The following is a 13,958-nucleotide window of genomic DNA, read 5'->3' as shown; positions in this document are numbered from 1 at the left end:
TATCAACACAACTAATATACTACTTTATCCTTAAGCAAAAAAAAAAAAAAAAAAGAATTTTTTTCCTACCTTTGTTGCCTGGTTTCTGCTTTCTTCATGTTCTCATTCAATTCCTTCCATCCACTGCCTCTCTTCTCTCTGTGTCTTCCATTTGTTCTGTTACTGTGCCTCTCCCTTTCTCCCCCCTCCCAAATTGGTCTGGCACCCATCTTTTTCCCTCCGCTCCCCCCCCATAGTCTGGCACCTCTGTCTTCTTCCCTGCCAGCGTCTTCTCCCCATTCCCTCTTCCCCATTTCCTTTCAGTGTCCTTCTCCCCCACCATCTTCCTCATGTCCTATCAGGCAGCATCCTTCTCCCCCCTCTGCCTTCATCATGTCCTTTCAGCATCCTTCTCCCCCCTCTGTCTTCCCCATGTCCTTTCAGTGGCCTTCTCCCCCTCCCCCCTGTTTTCCCCATGTCCTTTCAGCGGCATTTTCCACCCCTGTTTTCCCCATGTCCTTTCAGTGGCATTCTCCACCCCCTCTGTCTTCCCCATGTGCTTTCAGCATCCTTCCCCCCCTCCTCCCGTTTACCCCATGTCCTTTCAGCGTTCTTCTCCACCCCTTTGTCTTCCCCAATACTTTCAGCGGCCTTCTCCCCCCTTAAGCGTCTTTTCTTCTCCACTCCACCTTTCCTCCCTCCCTTTGTGGCGCTTTCGCACCCGACCGACAACAGAACAGGCCCAGTCTGACAAATCTCCCTGTCCTGTAGCCGTAAATCTAAATTACCTTCTTACAGCAGCTGGAGTAGTGAAGCTGCTGTAAGAGGTAATTTAGATTCGTGGCTACAGGGCAGGGAGATTTGTCGGCCGGGCCTGTTGTCGGTCGATCGGGGGACCTGACCGGCTGTGCACATTCTCCGGGGCGGACCGCCCCCTCCCCCCTCTTTCGTACGCCATTGCCTTCTTCCTACCTGCCCTGCCGCACACAGCCGACCGGAAGTCTTCCTGATGTCAGCGCTGATGTCGGAGGAAGGGAGGGCTTTGCTTAAGCCCTCCCTCCGACGTCAGCGCTGACATCGGGAAGACTTCCGTTCGGCTGTGTGCTGCGACAGGGCAGGTAAGGAGGAGGAGACTACCCTCGCGGCTCAAGTGCACTTCGATCCAACCCCGCAGGAACCCCGCAACCGTAGGGGGCGTGCCCACGGGATCCCCGCGACCCTAAGGGGCGTCCCCACGGGATCCCTGTGACCCAAAGGGGGAACCCGCGGGTCCCGCGGGATTCCCGTCATCCCCGTTCCCGTGCAGCTCTCTAGTGCAAATTTCGGGGCGTGATTGTCGGCATGTCAATGTACGGCGCGCTTTTGACGGGTCACCTAATATACATGTCAAGGTTTGTTATGTGTACAAGCCAGACTACATTTTATTCCTAGTGTCCCTCTTCTCCCCCCACCTCCAGGTTGAAAAATGCATTTTCTTTTCTTGGCAGTTAGTTATGTAAAGAACCATATTTGGCTAGGAGTTTGTACTGTCCATTGATTTAATTTTTTATATGTGAAGTAAGCCAGCAAAAAAGTACAATGGGATGAAATACTCTATGATACTCGGCATAAAAAAGGGGTAAAAAGACAAAGGGATGAGAACATTGACGCCCTCAGAAGAAAGAGGATGTATATCTTATGACAAATAATTTCACTTTAAATATTAATTCTATCTTATATTTATCTTCTTTTCTCTCACAGATCTTCACCTTTATATCCACTGTTTTTTTTCAAAGCATTTAACATGAACTGTGTGTAGATTAGTGCTTCCCGATTTCCGATTCGAATCGATTCACCGATTCACTTCGGGCGAATTGATTCAAATCGATTCCCTTTTAAAAAAAAAATCGGCCTTGCCGATTCAGTGCCCACGGATTGGCTGCTGTTGCTTTGGGGTGGGGTTACGGGTGGCACAGATTGTATCTGAGGTGTGTGAGTGGGTGTTGCTATCGCCTTCTCCCTTTCCCTTCAGGGAGAGAGCTGGTAGGTGATTGGTGGGCGGTCGTGCAGGCGGGTTAGTTCACAGCTGGTGAGGGAAACGGTGGGCGAGTGAAGGTTAGGCCCCTTCTACTAAACCGTACTAGCGGTTTGTATCGTCGGGAGCTGCGCTGAATGCTTCGTGTTGCTCCCGACTCTTATAGAGTTCCTATGAGCATCGGGAGCTGTGAGTAGCATTCAGCATGGCTCCCGGCGATAAAAGCCACTAGCGAGGTTTAGTAGAAGGGGGCATAGTCTAGAAATGATTCTGTTTCCCCCTCTCATTGTCTGTCACCGCCATTATGGTGAAGAAGCCCGCGAAGGAGCAGGATGAGGTTTGGGGTCGGCGAGTACAGGAGCTGAGCTAGAGAGTTGCGCGGGGACAGAATTCCCACCCGTCCCCGCCAAAGTCCCATCCGTCCCCACCCGTCCCCGTGAGGACTCCCACCCGTCCCCACCCGTCCCCGCGAGGAATCCCTCCATCCCCACCCGTCCCCGTGAGGAATCCCCTCCGTCCCCGCCCGTCCCCGCGAGGAATCCCCTACGTCCCCGCGAGGAATCCCCTACATCCCCACCCGTCCCTATAAACTACAGAAATAGTTATTTCATTTAATTATGCTACTGAATTAAAGGCTCTGGTAGAAACCCATTTAAAAATAAGCAAAAAGACTATTAATTTGGAAATATTAATTGGGAAGAATACATACTTTGTAAACGGGTTTCTACCAGAGCCTCTAATGTTTATAAATTTTTATCAACACAACTAATATACTACTTTATCCTTAAGCAAAAAAAAAAAAAAAATGAATTTTTTTCCTACCTTTGTTGCCTGGTTTCTGCTTTCTTCATGTTCTCATTCAATTCCTTCCATCCACTGCCTCTCTTCTCTCTGTGTCTTCCATTTGCTCTGTTACTGTGCCTCTCCCTTTCTCCCCCTCCCAAATTGGTCTGGCACCCATCTTTTTCCCTCCGCTCCCCCCATAGTCTGGCACCTCTGTCTTCTTCCCTGCCAGCGTCTTCTCCCCATTCCCTCTTCCCCATTTCCTTTCAGTGTCCTTCTCCCCCACCATCTTCCCCATGTCCTGTCAGGCAGCATCCTTCTCCCCCCTCTGCCTTCCCCATGTCCTTTCAGCATCCTTCTCCCCCCTCTGTCTTCCCCATGTCCTTTCAGCGGCCTTCTCCCCCCCCCCCTGTTTTCCCCATGTCCTTTCAGCGGCCTTCTCCACCCCTGTTTTCCCCATGTCCTTTCAGTGGCATTCTCCACCCCTTTGTCTTCCCCAGTGCTCTCAGGGTCCTTCTCCCCCCCTCTGTCTTCCCCATGTGCTTTCAGCATCCTTCCCCCCCCCCTCCTCCCGTTTACCCCATGTCCTTTCAGTGTTCTTCTCCACTCCTTTGTCTTCCCCAGTACTTTCAGCGGCCTTCTCCCCCCTTAAGCGTCTTTTCTTCTCCACTCCACCTTTCCTCCCTCCCTTTGTGGCGCTTTCGCACCCGACCGACAACAGAACAGGCCCGGTCGGACAAATCTCCCTGTCCTGTAGCCGCGAATCTAAATTACCTTCTTACAGCAGCTGGAGTAGTGAAGCTGCTGTAAGAGGTAATTTAGATTCGCGGCTACAGGGCAGGGAGATTTGTCGGCCGGGCCTGTTGTCGGTCGATCGGGGGACCTGACCGGCTGTGCACATTCTCCGGGGCGGACCGCCCCCTCCCCCCTCTTTCGTACGCCATTGCCTTCTTCCTACCTGCCCTGCCGCACACAGCCGACCGGAAGTCTTCCTGATGTCAGCGCTGACGTCGGAGGAAGGGAGTGCTTTGCTTAAGCCCTCCCTCCGACGTCAGCGCTGACATCGGGAAGACTTCCGTTCGGCTGTGTGCTGCGACAGGGCAGGTAAGGAGGAGGAGACTACCCTCGCGGCTCGAGTGCACTGCGATCCAACCCCGCAGGAACCCCGCGACCCTCGGAGGCGTCCCCACGGGATCCCCGCAACCCTAAGGGGCGTCCCCACGGGATCCCCGTGACCCAAAAGGGGAACCCGCGGGATCCCCGCGGGTCCCGCGGGATTCCCGTCATCCCCGTTCCCATGCAGCTCTCTAAGCTGAGCTCCAGCCTGCCCAACCGCCATTGCTTTGAGTGTGAGCAGCACGGGGTGATGTAAATTGACATCACCGTTGAAAGCTTCGTGTGCACCTCCTGCTCCGGCCTCTTGTGAGTCCCAGGATATTAATAATCATCTTGGCTGGTAATAGGGCTTATGCTGTTCCTATATGTATTCCCTCTTTCCCTATCATAGTAATGCAACTGTCTGTTCTGTGCCCTTTCTGTGAATTCTAACAGTATTGCTAATACCATAAATGTCCGGAAAAAACATTATTGGCCCTGTACTTAGTTATTCCTGCCCACATTTCTTACATGGATTGATTGTTTCCCTACATCAGCTTTAAAAAATGAGCAAAAAGAACAAACTTTTTTGTTTATTTTGTTTACACCACAGCGCCTGTGTGGGTAGGAGAGGGCAAATGGGGTGAAGAGGCTATAAAATAAACCCACTAGGATGTTTGAAAAAACAAACAAACCCCAAAAACCCCCAATTGGGCAGGAAAATCAAATCGAAAAATTGATTCAATAGGCTGAATCGAATCAAAATTTTTTTTCCTGAATCGGGCAGCACTAGTGCAGATAGTTATATAGAGAAAAGACCTCGGTGGCTACACCTGAACACACACATTTCAGTTCAGTTCAGGGATTAACATAACTAGCCGCCTCATCAGCCAGCCCTCCATTTTCCACCATAAATGTTTTTTGTTTTTAATATATCTTTATAAATCAGTTTAAATAAAGCGCATATCTCATGTTCAAAGCTGCTGTATGCCCAAAATGTCATGTTAAATGCTTTGAAAAACTGTATATAAATGTGAAGATCTGTGAGAGAAAAGAAGATCAATATAAGATTAAATATTAATTCTAAGTGAAGTTTGATAAATGGATGAGTGTGATATGGAATTGCTTCACTTATAATAGATGAAGAATATTTGCCAACTGAGTGATTATCTTATGACAAATGTCATAATCATTCTATTCTACAATTAGTTGGATAGTTTGGGGGCTAGGAGGTTGTTTTCCTGCTTTGGCTGCCACAATTTACATTACAAAAAGATAATATACAAAGAAAACCAAATAAGGGAAGTGAAAAAGAACTTCTTTTCCCTTTCTCTGTTTATATTACTATGAACATAGTCCACTATAGTAGGAAAAGTGGATTCATACTCTCTCAAGGGAAGTTGAGATAAGGAAAAAGGAAAACCAGAGATCTGTTGGCTTAATTACTCAAAACCTGGTTAGCGAGTGTCGTGGTTGCATCTGGTGCTTTGAAATAGCCTTACCTGGGAGTGATGGTAGACACAACATTGAAGGCGTCGGCGCAGTGCGCCACAGCCTCAAGGAAAGCGAACAGAATGTTGGGTATCATTAAAAAAGGTATCATGACCAGGACGAAGGAAGTCATCCTGCCACTGTATCGTGCATTGGTGCGCCCACACCTGGAGTACTGTGTCCAGTACTGGTTGCCGTACCTCAAGAAGGACATGGCGGTACTTGAGTGAGTCCAGAGAAGAGCAACTAAGCTAATAAAGGGTATGGGGGACCTCTCATACACTGACAGACTGAAAAAGCTGGGGCTTTAGGGGGCACTGCTATGAACTTTACATAAAGCATGCCAGGTATACATTTCACCATAGTCCCCTTATAACAGAGGTGTCAAAGTCCCTCCTTGAGGGCCACAATCCAGTCAGGTTTTCAGGATTTTCTCAGTGAATATGCATGAGCTCTATTTGCATACAATGAAAGCAGTGCATGCAAATAGATCTCATGCATATTCATTGTGTAAATCCTGAAAACCCAACTGGATTGCAGCCATCTAGGAGGGACTCTGATACCCCTGCCTTATAATGTATGGTAAGCCCTCCAAAACACCCCTAAAACCTACTATAACCCACCTGTCTACCACCCCAATAGCCTTTATGCCTGCAGGTGTCACCTATATGGCAATACAGTAAGTTTTGAGTGAGTTTTGGTGGGCTCATATTTTCCACTATAAATGTAGTGGATAGGGTGGGATACGGGCCTAGATCCTTCTCTCCATGGTTTACTATACTGCCCACCAGGCTACTCCAGACATCTGCTTGCTGCTGTACTAGGATTTTCTATAATATCTGCAGCCGTCAAAGAAGCTGGTAGGTACTGTTTCTTTCACATCTTTGGAGGCTGGGAAGGGGGTGGGGTCAGCGACCACTGGGTGATTGGGGGGAGGGGGTCATGCCTGCATGCATCCAGTGGTCATCAGGTCAGTTTGGGTACTTTTTGGGCCATTATTCACTTTTAAAACAGGTTTAACTCCAAACATCTAAATGACACCCTGGAAGTCTTCAAAAAGGTTTAATTATCCCTCCAAAATGTCCAAGTCCTAAGGCCGCCCTAATTCCACCCAAAAAATAATAGTAAATATTGAACTAAGGCTAGTACTGGGCAGACTTGCACGGTCTGTGTCTGTTTATGGCTATTTGGGGGATGATGGGCTGGGGAGGGCTTCAATGGCTGGGAGGGTGTAGATGGGCTGGAGTAGGTTTTGACAGAGATTTCGGCAGTTGGAACCCAAGCACAGTTCTAGGTAGAGCTTTGGATTCTTGCCCAGAAATAGCTAAAAATAAAAAATTTAAATAGAATCAGGTTGAGCAGACTGGATGGACCATTCGGGTCTTTATCTGCCGTCATCTACTATGTTACTATGTAAAACATGCCTCAAACACGCTCCTTTAAGACTTAGACGTACTTGAGGGAGAATAACCTGTAAGACATCTAAAAAGTCAGTTTCAAATATCGGCATTTGGACATTTTGTTAAGAAAAATGTCCAAGTGCCACTTTATTCCATTTATTTAACGTCTTTCTGTTTTGAAAATGAGCCCCTTTGTGTTATTCAGGATGTGAGGTGACGGATCCTTTGTGTTTACTCTACAGAGCGAACCAACAGTCATTGTATCTTGTAGGCCTTTAGCTTTAAGAGTGTAATGCCATTCAGGAGTGTGTCCAGTATCAAAGGACAATGTCTCAACTTTCTTATCGATTTTTTTATCAATTACTCTGGGGCTTCAGACATGCCATTCGGTCGCCCTGACCCGATCTTACCAAGGAAACAACACCTTTTAAGATAAGTTATTTATTTATGAAAGCACGATGCACTTTATATAAGAAAAATAAGACAAAAATATATATAAATATAAAAAAACGTTAAAAGCTTTTACTGAGTGGGCGAATGAAGAAGCCACAGCCATAGCCACTAAGATTTTTGTGTCGCCGGAAAAAACGGGCGACCGAATGGCATGTCTGAAGCCCCAGAGTAATTGATAAAAAATCGATAAGAAAGTTGAGACATTGTCCTTTGATACTGGATATAAAATATTGGCCAATGTTTTGAGGAGTGACTGGGGTATTTACTTATTAAGGAGTGTGTGGCACAGTGGTTGGATCTACAGCCTTGGCACCCTGGGGTTGTGGGTTCAAACCCTGCGCTTCTCCTTGTGACCCTGGCCAAGTCACTCAGTCCTACATAGCCTCAGGTACATTAGATAGATTGTGAGCCCACCGGGACAGATGGGGAAAATACTTGAGTACCCGATTGTAAAACTGCTTAGATAAACCTTGATAGGCAGTATATAAAACACCAAATAAACTTGCTATAACCAGGGGTGTAAATTATGTCCAGATGGACCCTGCAGAGCTTGGTGAGGATGGAGGTCCCAAGGAAAAGAGGAGTTTACTTGCATCTGCTTCTAGATTTTTGAAGTAAGCTCCCCCTTCAACTCTGGGTAGCCATAATTTGAGTTTCTACGTGCTGAATAGAGCCGTTCAAGGAAAAGCTGCCCCATTCAAGTTTATGCATAGTTTATTTAATTTTTTTTTTTCTCTAAAATAGTGGCTCTCAACCTTTTTCTTCTGTTGTGACACGTCAGTGTTTCACATGTGTGACAGACTGAACACTACAATTTGCAGTACAACCAAGGAGAAAATAACCTCCTATATACTGTACTAGTCTTTAAGCCCGTTACATTAACGGGTGCTAGAGATGTCTGGCTGTCTGTCTGGGTCTCCCCCCCCCCTGTCTGCACCTCTCATAGTCCAGCATCTGCCTCCTCTCTTTCCCCTTTGGTCCAGACCTTTCTGTGTTTCTTCTGCTTACAACCCCCACCCCTTCTTTGCCTCTCTCTCCTTCCTTCCTCCCTTTGTCCCCCTTACTGTCTTTCAGCATTTGTCCCACCCCTCCCCTGAAGCCAGCCTGCCTGCGTCCCTCCTGCGCCGAAGCCTGGCTTACCTGTTGGCGATACTTCCTCCCCCTGGTCCACTGCCACTCGCCGCCCTTGACCGCCTTTCCGCCTCCTCCCAAGCAGACGTTGCCTCCGGCGTCACCCCGCCCTCTGGCGAGAAATCGATGGCTCATTGATCGACCACCGTGAGACTCGAGCCCTCCGCCATTTTAGGCGGGGACGTCAGGGGGCGGCGCTTGGACAAAGTTAACTCTTGATTTATCCGCGCAGAGCCTGGTTACGGCGGCGAAGCCCTTTTATTTATGTTTACTAAGCGGCGGACTTGGCCGCACCACAGCGCTCGCGCCAGCTGAGAGGCCGAGGCGGGAAGATGCAGCCCGTCGTGAGCACCGAATCCCCCTGTAGAGACAAAACTTTTTTTGTCCTTCTCGCCTTGGGAGGACGGTTGAGCCGGGAGGAAGGAGGCGCTGGCACACGCGCCTCCAGCTAGCGCAGGCGCCGTGAGGACTGGCACAGAAGCACACCTCACGGCGCCAGGAATCACGAAGTTTGAACAGTGCATGCGCGCTCTAGGGTTTTATTATTATAGATAATTTCATTGTAAGGGAAATGCTGATACACTGGTGGAGACTGCAGGGGTGGAGGAGAGGAGTGGAACAGAGGCCTGAAACATTTCCAGTGGGGGCTGGTGACAGAAGTAAGGCTCAGTTGTGGAGATTTCAGATACCTGACTTAATGGTTCTCAATTCTCTCCAGCCTGACACATACAAGGTCTGACAATTAAGTTTGCGAACTTGCGTGTGGTAGTGTCTTGCTGAGTGTCCTTCATTATTGTTACGTGTTTTTGTGTGCCGTCGCAAGAATGTCTGAGCTCAAATTAGAGCAACGAACAAAGATTAAATTTTTTGTTAAACTTGACAAGAATGTAAGTGAAATCAGGGACATGTTAGTCCAGGTTTATTGGGATAATGCCATGAAGAAAACGACAGTGTACAAATGGATTAAAATGCTTTTTTTTCTGAGGGGAGAGAAAGCGCCACTGATAAAGAAAGGTCAGGGTGGCCAGTAATGAGCAGAACTGATGAAAACATTGCAAAAATTTGTCAAATTGTGCGTTAAAATCGTCGGCTGACTGTGAGAAACATAGCAGACCAAGTAAACATCAATAGAAAAACAGGAAAATCTTAACTGAATATCTTGGCGTGAGAAAGGTGTGTGCACAAAAGCTCATAAAGGAGCTCACCGATGAAGTTTCAGGTTTTCTTAAAATTTGATATTCCACTTATCAAACTTCTAAGCGGTATACATTTCAAATCTAAAATCAGGAAAACATAAAAGGAGACATACAGACATACTGGTACAAAAGGGGGGAGGCGGAGAACTACATATCAAATAGGACAGAAAAACGTTGAAGGGTAGTACGGTAGGAAGGAACCTGTCTGAAATTTTGGGAATAAAATTTTTTTTTTTAATTAAAGATCGAATGCGACTTTAAATAGGAATGTTTTTAATTTGGTTTTGAAGCAAAGAAGAGTTGAAGTTTGCTAAGATCTTTTGGAGAGGCAAGATGATGTTTTGGGCCTTGTTATCACTGGTGCTGAGAAATGAGGAAGCATTACATATTGAATAGACGCTGTTGGATGGAAAAAGGTGTGCAATATGGATATGCTCTGTGTAGCAATTTGAAATTGGAAGGTGGAACCGGTGCTGGTGTAAATGTTATGCAAAGTATGACGTGAATGCTAAAGTGTGATTGTGGCCACCATCTAAGGCAGCGGTCTCAAACTCAAACCCTTTGCTGGGCCACATTTTGGATTTGTAGGTACTTGGAGGGCCTCAGAAAAAATAGTTAATGTCTTATTAAAGAAATGACTATTTTACATGAGGTAAAACTCTTTATGGTTTATAAATCTTTCCTTTTAGCTAAGTCTTACTAATAATATTGTAATTGATAGCTAAAGAGACATATGATCAAGAAACTGGCGGGCTGAGAGTTTGAGACCACTGATCTAAGGTGTCGGTAATGTAATGCAAATGAGAGGCTGAGACAAATAAAAATAGGAGGAACCAGTGCTGGTGAAAATGTTATATGAAATTTGATGTGGATGGTTGTAGACACCATCTGAGTGACATAAGATTGGTACATATAAAACTTAAAATTGGTGCGAGAGCTGCCACGCTCACATTATACCCCCCCCCCCCTTCAAGTCACTTCATTGGCTAACCATCCGTTTCTGAATACAGTTCAAACTCCTCTTACTAACTTACAAATGCATTCAATCTATAGTCCCTGAATATCTCTCCTCACTCATCTCCCCCTATATCCCCCCTAAACTTCGTTCATCGGGTAAGTCCCTCATATCTGTACCCTTTACCTCCACTGCCAACTCCAGACTCCGTCCCTTCTTTCTTGCCGTATGCCTGGAAAAGGCTGCCAGAGTCAACACATCATGCTCCCTTCTCTAGCAGTATTCAAATCCAAATAAAAGCTCGCTTCTGCATTTGGGAAGAATACAATTTGCATTTTCAATATTAAATCGGAGAAAGTAATTGATTTTAAATGGGCCCCATGACTTTATAATCATTTGTAAATTGGCTCAGAATGGAAAGAGTTTGAGAAGCTGTGGTTAAAATGTCAACAAACTGCACCGTTTTCTTTCATTACTCCGGCAGGTCTCATAAGCTGAAGTTTATTACCCTTAATTACTTGAAGAGTGTCCCCGAGCACCAGCTCTCAACCTAGTCCCAGCTCATCTAGTTTTCAGGGTATCCGCAATGACTATGTAGCATAAGGTAGATTGAATGTACTTGCATCTCATGTATGTTCATAGAGGTTATCCTGAAAACTTGATTGGCTGGGTGTCTCAAGGGTTGAGTTGAGAACCAGAGATCCATAACCATGTAGACCAGTGGTATTCATGCTTTAGTCTAGAATGATTCATCATCGAGGGACTGTTCAGCGCCATCCTTTCATTGTGCGATTGTTCAGTGTGGCCTGGGGCTTCAGCATGTGGCGGGAGGGGCGATGCCCCCCCACGCCCCCAATCCAGCATGTCTTGTGGCACATGTGCTAGCGGGTGATGCCCCCCACCCCTTATCAGCACTCCACCTCGATCCAGCAAAGCCCCCCCCCACACACCCCATCAGCACTTCACTCGATGCAGCATGAAGGGCGGCGCTGAACAGTACCGCGATGAAAGGGCAGCGCTGAACTGGCGGCTCTTAAATGGCCGTGATGAATGGTCCCATTCTGTTCATGGTTACTCCTTGAGGTCTGCATATGGATCTCAAGTTTTCAGGATATCCCAAATAAAGATGCATGAAATAGATTTGCATGCTTACCACCTCCATTATATACCAGTCTATCTCTTGCATTGCCAGAGGTTGTGGTAAGAGCAGATAGCGTAGCTGGTTTTAAGAAAGGTTTGGACAAGTTCCTGGAGGAAAAGTCCATAGTCTATTATTGAGAGACACGGGGGAAACCACTGCTTGCCTTGGATCGGTAGCATAGAATGTTGCTACTCCTTGGGTTTTGGCCAGGTACTAGTGACCTGGATTGGCCACCGTGAGAATGGGCTACTGGGCTGACCCAGTAAGGCTATTCTTATGTTCATATATATTCATTAGAGATATCCTGAAAACCTGACCCATTGGCAGCCCTTAAGGCCTGGGAGTGATGAGGAATAGCTCAGACCTGACGTCTTAACTCAGCCCTCTTGTGGACTGGTGGAGGTCAACTCCAGGCCTTGAAGATTGCAAACCACTCTGGTTTTCCGGATAGCCAAGCTGTGGAAATTTTGCCTGGGCTCTAGACCTATATATATGATAATACATCGATGAATTGGCATTATGGATAGCCTGAAAACCAGACTCATTTATCCTCCATGCTGAGAATGGGAGGCTAGAGATCATTTAAGCAAAGATTACATGCCACCAGTTGAAATTTGTTCTTGCAATTTGCAAGGACTCACAAATGTCACAGTTGCTAGAATAATTGACTCCTTTTTCCAGATGCACACAAGTGCATCTTTTGCCAGCCAGCTCTCACCCATAATACAATACTAGTTGAAAAACCTTGCCTGCAGTCTTTTAAAAGTGCTGTAAATTCTAACTTAATTGACTTTTTCCACATGGCCTGATAGATTTGACTGATTTTCCTTTCCCGCATCAGATTAAGACACATGATGCCTTACTGGACTGAAAGTCCTGCTTGGATTATCAGTTACAAAAGCCTCTTTTTTTTTTTTTTTCCTTTTGGCGAGTATTTTACAAGTCCTACTGATGAATAACATTTCCAGGGGGAGAAAACCAGAGACGTAAATCTTTCAGCCTATAAACGAATATAGTGACGCATATACATCACTATATTCTTAGATGAAGGAAGTTACTGCATCTGATACGTGACGATGTGGAGTGTTTCTGATGTTTTAAAGTATCCCTTATGTATGTGTGAAACAGATAAATATTTTTTGGTCAACTTGATGTCTGTCCTATTCCAGGTTTATTTGTTCAACCCTTTTCATCAGAATAAGTTCATTTTTTTGAGAAGCCTTTTACGAAGCCGCAGTAGCGGTTTAAAGCGCGTAATAGGCGCGCGCTAAACTGCAGGCCGCACTAGCCGCTACCGCCTCCTCTTGAGCAGGCGGTAGTTTTTAGGCTAGCGCGGGGGTTAGCCGGTGATAAAAAGTCACGTGCGTCAAAGCCGCTAATGCGGCTTCGTAAAAGGAGCCCATAGCGTTCCTTTGTTTTTTTGGGTTGCCTATGGAAAAAAAACATTCAATTTTAATTTTTTTGTAGAAATTTATAGCAATGTACAGGTCCTCTTATTGTTTTCCCTTGAGATTTTCCACTGAATGTGGTATTTGAATCGAGGAGGAGTTCTGTCTCTATGAAGAAGAATAAAAGAAACGTTTATTAGCTTTTTTTGTTCTCAAAATACAGTATGAACTGTGCGAAACATTGAGGGCTCCTTTTACCAAGCTGCGTTAGGGCTTTAACGCGTGGAATAGTGTGTGCTACATAACCGCGCGTGCTAGACTTTAACGCCAGCATTGAGCTGGCATTAGTTCTAGAAGCGTAGCGCACTGTAATTTCCTGCGTGCGCTAAAAACGCTAGCGCACCTTAGTAAAAGGAGCTCTTAGACTGATGGCATGCAAAATTGTCACCTAGGTTTTATTCTTTTTTTGTCATAGGGATTTTCATTTTAGTTTACTATCTCTGGATTCTATATAGTACCTAACTAGGGCTCAGTGCAGGAGAGTGTTTTAAATGGATGCAAGGCACCAAAATGGGACAGAAATGGTAGATTCATATGAAAACCCACACACCTGTAGACGGGTTTAAAAAAGATTTGGACAAGTTCCTAGAGGAAAAGTCCATAGTCCTCTATTGAGACAGACATAAGGGAAGCTGCTGCTTGCCCTGGGATCAGTAGCATGGAATGTTGCTACTGTTTGGAGACTCCACGTGGAACGTTGCTATTGTTTGGGGTTCCGAAATCTTGCTTACTCTTGAGATTCTGGAATGTCGCTACTATTTGGGTTTCTGCCGGGTATGTGACCTGGATTGCTCATGTGGAAGCAAGATTCTGGGCTAGATGGACCATTGGTCTGACCCAGTATGGCTGTTCTTAAGTTCTCACGCCCAAAG

General features: G+C 46.1%; 1 protein-coding gene across 2 annotated transcripts in view; it reads left to right on the top strand.

Moving 5' to 3' along the window:
* PLGRKT (plasminogen receptor with a C-terminal lysine) overlaps positions 1-13,958 on the top strand; it is a 121,347-nt gene that overhangs the window by 17,878 nt on the left and 89,511 nt on the right. The window lies entirely within an intron of this gene.

The sequence above is a fragment of the Geotrypetes seraphini genome, chromosome 1, assembly GCF_902459505.1.
Source record: "Geotrypetes seraphini chromosome 1, aGeoSer1.1, whole genome shotgun sequence".
NCBI classification, from domain to species: domain Eukaryota; kingdom Metazoa; phylum Chordata; class Amphibia; order Gymnophiona; family Dermophiidae; genus Geotrypetes; species Geotrypetes seraphini.
The sequence above is the reverse complement of the archived record's forward strand: the minus strand, read 5'-3'. Positions and strand labels throughout refer to the sequence as shown.